Consider the following 7340-nt stretch of genomic DNA (forward strand, 5'->3'; position numbering starts at 1 on the left):
CGATAGTTTTTCTAAGAGTCTGCAAAGGATATTTTTGGGAATTCAATTTTGTTTTAAAATTATATAGGGTACAGGAAGCAATTACCACTGCACTTTTGGATAATGGCCCATATAACATAGGCTTTCAAGGTCGTGTTTAAGGGTTATCGCTTGCCAACCCAATTAATAACGCTGTTGAAGTCCATTCTTCTCTTTTGGTCAAAAGTATTCAATTTCATTGTTGCATCATTAGGAGATAATATAACATGACAACATGCAAGGGTGAAGTGTAGATAATTCTTGTGGAGAGAATTCACAGTCCTTATGTTCTTGTTCTTGAATGAAGGATTAATTTCATAAAATTCTCAAAATAGACAAAACATGTTACCTCGTGGTCTAAAACAAATTAACATTGTACAAAAAAAAAAAAACAAATTAACATTGTACCAAACTAACAACACTCCATTTTGCTTTTATTAAAATATAAATCATCTATAAAAAATGCAGCCGAACTCCTATTTTACGTGACTAATTACAGGCTGCTCAATTGAAATTGAGGATTTTCGACTATGGAATATAAAAAAGAATTGTCTAATAATAGATTGTTATATATGATAAGTTATTGGCTTTATAATAACTATTTTAAAAATTATATCTAGAATGATTTTTTAATATTAGTTGATAGTAAAAAAATATTTAAACCGGTAATCTATAAAAATTAAATTCTAAAGAACAATTTGCAAGAAATTTAACATCGTTCTCTTTAGATAATCATATAAGTTTTTAATGTTTTATAAGACACATCATCTTTTATTTATTCTTTTTGTTGTATGATTTCTTTATATTATCTTATGAACCATGTAAGGCTATAAAAATAGGGTTTGTAAAATGGAATAGAACTTATAGAAGTATCCAATTATGGTTGTATTCGATAAAATTAGCTAAAAATTGAAAAGTTAGTTAATAATTAAAAGTTAATATCTAAAAAGTTAACTTATTAAATTATAAATGTTTGCAAAATTAACTATTGAGGTAGTTAAAAAGTGTAAAATAAAAAAAATTATGATTTATTTAAAAAAGATAATAATAAAATGAATAAATATATTAAAGATAAAAATGAAAGAAAATATAAAAAGTTAACGTTTCAAAAAATGTTAATTGAAGTAACATTTCAAAAAATACTACAAATTATATAAAAAAAAACTTATTAAAGAATCTTCAAACAAACTTTTTAATTAGTAAAAGAAAAATTAAAAACTAGGTAAAATATTTTGCCCAACATAATCTATGTCCTTGCCATCCTCAATTATATATCAAATGTTTGGGTACAATATTGTATCTTCGTCAAATTTTCATTGCCAATTATTTCGTTGTTTAATGAAAAACTCTTTTCTATAAGTAGAGATTAACCATGTTTAAATTCTCAAATAAAATCAGATAATACGTGATATGAGTAGTGATATACGTACATTAAACTAAGTTGTTAAAAATAATTTGTTTAAAAAATTAAATTTTAATCCCTTATTTTTATATATTATTCTTATGTTTGTAATATTCGTTATTTAAAATTACACGTATTTTTTTATATTATGTATGAACTATATATACATTGTATCCTTAAGAATAACAAAGGAGCGAATAAGAAATGAAGGTGTAGAGTAAGTTTTGAAATAAGTATAGAGTTTATAATATTTACTAAATTCAAAGAAGATTCATGTCATTATTCTTAAAAAAGTTAAATAGAATAGAATTCCAACTATTATATATTTTTATTAATTTATGTTAGATTTTCTTCAATTCGCACAAATCGGCTTAAATAGTTAGGTGGGACTGATAAATTGGCAAGCCACTGCTGTAATAGAATTATTATCAATTAATTTTAAAACTATTAGATAGTCATCAATTAAATATATATTTCCTTGAAGGTCAAGTGAAATTATTTTATCAGTTTCACTAATTTTACGTAATTAAAAATATTATCACTTGCATATTATAGACATTGTTAAGTATGTACTAATCTTTTATATAATAATTAATAAAGACTCCTCATGTAAAAAAAATTGAAAAATTGATCAAAATCCCCCCTCGCTCTTGAATTGGTGTGTGTTCGTTTGAAAAGAAAGAGAGTGAAAAAAAAATAACAGTAAAATTATATAAGATTCATACTTTTGCACTCTAATTTAAAACTTTCATTCTAATTCACTTAATTTCTTTTCATTTCTTTTTTATCTCTCTACTGACCTTTAATGCGGAGAAAAATGACTTGTTAACACAATATTATAGCTAGTTATGGGGGTTCTTAATAAAGCATGTGTAGCATATATAATGGTTACCGGAAAGGCCATTGACATTCCATGAAGGGTAACGTTATGTGCCGCTTCCTTTGTAGTATACACATAATTTAATGGAATGTAACACAAATACTAAATTTACTTCAGCTCTTATAAAAAAAAACATTGAGGTCAACCTAATATAAGGTCGTGTGCAAGTGATTTTTTTTTTGTTTGAAAAATGATCTTATAATATCAACTTAAATACAAACTACTTGACCAAAATCTGTTGAAGATTGACCCTCCTGGGTTTTCTTAATTTATCAATTTGTAAGAATCTTAATAATGCATCAAATTTAAGTAATATTTTGAGTATTACTTGAAATCTGACCTTCTTTTGAGCTGTCAGTAGCATCAAGTGTTTAAATTAATATGATCAGTTGAACTCTCGTATATACTACTTATGCCAAGTAGCTTCTTAATTAATGCTAAACCTTCTTATTGAAGTAAGCGACAAATTTCATTATTCCTTGATCTTATATTAGACAGACTTAACTAGGCCCATGAACGATAAATTATTTTTATCAATAAAAAATGGCACTAGCTAGGCTAGGTTAATTAGTTGTATTTCGGAGCTGTGACACTGTTTTAATGTTTTAATCTTGTGATGTGATTGTGTGAAAATATATAAATTCAGGATTTTACACTTAAAGTTAAAGGCACACCAAATATTTAAGTTCTAAGCAGAAGAATCAAGCAGGGTGATGAATATGCACGAAATGGAAATACTTAATTTGTCTAATTGTCTCCGAATTCAAGTGGAGGAGACTGGATAATTAAACCTTAATTATGAATTAAAGCTGTCAATGAATTAATTAAATAAACTGATAATTTGAGCCGTCTCCCCCTCGCGTCATGCAATACAAATATTGATTGTTTTAGGGTCACAGTTTAATCTTAATTATGACAATGTGGAACAATAGCTTTTTCATTTGCCTTATAACTTTTCCTCTTTGATCATTAATTTCTGATGTACACACAATATCTTATGGATTACCAAATTTCTCTCCTAAAATAGAAAGAACACCGACCACTTTCGCATATATACTAATTAAATAAACTGACAAGACCTCCCTACTTATACTTTGTCCCCATAAAAGATTAATAGTATTGATCATTATAGATTTATAGTCATGTGCAAAGCAAAAGACATAATTTTAACTAGCTTAAAAGGCCCCACCGGTTTTTAAATGTTTTTGTAAAGAAGAACACATAATATACATATAAGCATCCATTTGTTTTAAATTTTAGAAGAATAGATTTTGAAAAAAATACCAAACAAACACTATTCTTTTAGAATTGATTTTGTTTGGACAATATCGTGATGTTAATTTGGAACAAAACAAACAGAAACTAAGTAGTATTCATTCAAAGAATTCACACTCAAATGCTACTTTTTCTTTAAAAAATAATTTACCTAATGTACCCTTAATAAATACGACTTTTGTATATAATAATAATAATAATGATGATTTCTTTTAGTTAGGTTTGCATACTTAATCATTTCATAAAATTATTTTATTTTATTTCATCGAAAGAAGGTTAAGACAATTGGGTTTATTTTCTGATATGTAATTGTGTGGACTTTTTAGTCCTTTTCTTTTACAGAGACTTTTTGGTCGGTTAAAAATAAGACAATCCTTCATAAATCATAATCATAATGCTTTGAACAAAAAAGAAATAGAAAAAACATCTGCTTATGAAATTGGTTTAAAGCCAAAGTCTCCAATCAATTTCCCCCTCAAAGTTTTGCCATTTTAGAATTAAAAAAAATATTAGTAGTGGTATGTATCTAATACGCATGAATTTTACTAATAAATAAAACGTAACTGATAAAATTACTTGACTACAGTGAAAAGACCGACATCCTCAAACTTCATGGTGCCCTCTACATCTATGCGACAAGGCAATGTGGCTTCATGCATTACTTAGTGGATCTTCAAACATGATGACAGCTGCTATAGTCTACACGCATGGTTCATCAGCATTCCTTTCCTGCACCAAATAGCAAGTAATTAATTGCTGCCTTTGATGACCCATTCATCATTTGCAGAAGTTGAAAAAAAAATATTTAATTAATTAATTAGTGATTTTTGAAAATTGTTTTCAAAACTAATATATCCATTTTAGTTTTTAAAACTAAACAAACAAAACATCTTTATGTTGTTTTGTTTATTTATTGTTTTCAAAAATAAATTTGGATCTGTTTTCTAAAATTTATTTGTCTTCTGAATAATTTTTTTGCATACAAGAAATGATTTTTTCCTTGCAGGCAAAACTAATTTTTCCCTATAGACAAAGCTTATATACATCTGTATGCCAGCTACCGTTCCAGTTACATGGCTACATCATATGCGTTCAAAAACCAAAAATTAGATATTCTTAGAGACACACAGAGCTTGTTAAACATAATTAAGTAACCAGTGGCTTTATTTGAATTAGTTATGTAATAGTGTGTTAAAAGAGTCTAATTCAGTTAGTTAATTAAATATGGTGCATGGGTTGTTATAAATCTTTAGTATCTATCTTTAATTTTTATGAATAAAAAAAAGTTGAATAGTGCAAGTTATTATAAATATTCTTATATCGCAAGATTGATTCTTCTCTTTGAAAAACAAGTACCCCTCCTAAAAGAAAAAACATAATCAATAATTAATACTGGTAATAGTAATATTGGAATGAGAAACTTCATAAGCCGTGAATAATTAATTAACGTATAGTATGTACATCCACACATTGCCGGCCCTTAAAGTTGGCCATAGAATTAAGGTATGCAACGATCCATATATTAATGCTGGAATGTTTTAATTCTTCCATGAAGCTAGCCTGCAGCAGGAATGGCTCTTCAAAGGTTGGAGTGGCTTTGAAAATTTGGGAGACATATTCTTATTCTCGCGTTTCATTAGCTGGAATGATGTACTAATATGCTTGAGCAATCATTTAGTAACAATTTTAATTTGTTTTTCAATTCACACACATTAGGAGTCAATTACTCCTGCCTGCTCCTTCATTAGTTTGTATAAAATATATACTCTTGAGGAATTTCTCCAACCTCAAATCTATTTTTCTATCTTTAGTTCTAAAAGTTTGATTTCTTCTTAGATAAGCTATACTAATTAAATAATGAAAGGTTGATCGTTCGCATAACATATATATTAGAAATGATATCTTGGGATGAGTATAAAGCTAAATAAATTACTTCTACCCAACAAAAGAGGATTGTGTTGGTTATAAGAAGTGTGAATCCACCTGTCCGATGGTTCAAAATTGTTTCGGAATAGAGGTTAACTCAATCTAGGGTTAGAGGTAACTTACCTAGAGCATCAAGTGTTCTCTGCCTCTACTTCTCTTGTGTGCTTTATATAGGCTCCCCAAGTTTATTTTTATTTCCTTGATTATAAATAAGATATAACCAAAATATGATTGAAATCTGGTAAAATATATTCTACAAATATAACCAAATATGATAAGATATAGCAAAAGGATAACAAGATAAATGCTAATCCTTTCCAATTCGTTAATACCCTTCATTTCAGAAGGTCCAATTGACTGCTGACCACTATGTAGGATGTTGGGTCTTATTTGGCCTTAGGCCAACCAAAGAGTATACAACCCCTCAGCCTTGAATGCGTAGCATGAAGAGACTTAAAAGAATGTCGATCGATCCATTATCAATGATCAAGGGTACATGGTCCCTCGGTCTCAAGTGAATAAATTTCGTATGACTTATCAATGAAGTTTTACTTTTTATTCTATATATGCGAGAATGAACATATATTGCTGACACAGATCTGAAAGAAGGAAGAAGAGAAAGAAATGAGTTAGAGTGGGGAGGAAAGCGGAGAGAGAAAATGTTTTTTTTATATAAAAAGTATTAAATGACTTTAATATCTTTTAAAGGAACTAATTAAAACAAAAGAGATGTGAATTTTTTTGTCCTAAAATGTTGACATACTCCAACTAATTAAAATAGAGGTGTGAGTATGTTAGCTCCCTCCCTTTATATATAAGAGCCATTGTTTATTATTTCACCTTAAATCCATAAAATGTCATAGTCGGTGATCATTGTCAAGGATGATGCATGTGATGATGAACTTTGACTGGGATAGGTATTTGCGACATTTTTCACAAATAGATGAATCTTCAATCCTACCTCAACTTAAATCGAACATATTGAAAAATTAGAAAATCAATTTTTTTTATTAGATTGGATCGGATTTTAAATTTCATTTTAGAAATCAATTCAAACTGAACTTATTTTAGAAATTAATTCAAACTGAACTTATACATATGTATGTATTTTTATTTATAAATTTATAATATCACTCATTTATATTTTATTTCTTATATATTTATAAAATTATCATATAAATTATATTTATTTATAAAAAATATATTTGATTAAAAATATTTTTACTAATAATTTGAGTTAAGATGTATAAATATTTTATTATTAGTTATATAATGCCATATAATAAAATATTTCATATTTTAAATTATTTTTATTATATATCTTATATTTTATTTTATTTAGTATTTTCTAAAAATTGTTAAAAATAGAATTAAAACTAAAAATTAATTCAATCCAAATCGCTTTAAATTGGATTGAATCAAATTAAAAATTTAAACTAAACTAATTGAATGATAAATTAATAAATAAAAAAAATTATTAGATCGGATTTTTTTTTCTTTCAAAATCAATCCAATTCAATTCGTAAAGACTCCTAATCAACTAACATGAGTTGTATATAACAAAATATTTCTCCAATCTCTCTCATAAACGTTGAAATTCAGAATTATAATGTTATTTTTTATCTTAATAAGATAAAGCCAACTAATATATATATATATATATATATATATATATATATATATATATATATATATATATATATATATATATATATATATATATATATATATATATATATATATATATATATATATATATATATATATATATATATATCTGTGTGTATCTATATAAAAAAATAAACCTCTCTCTCTGTGTATCTCTGTATATATATATAT

The sequence above is a fragment of the Glycine max genome, chromosome 1, assembly GCF_000004515.6.
Source record: "Glycine max cultivar Williams 82 chromosome 1, Glycine_max_v4.0, whole genome shotgun sequence".
In the NCBI taxonomy this organism is placed as follows: domain Eukaryota; kingdom Viridiplantae; phylum Streptophyta; class Magnoliopsida; order Fabales; family Fabaceae; genus Glycine; species Glycine max.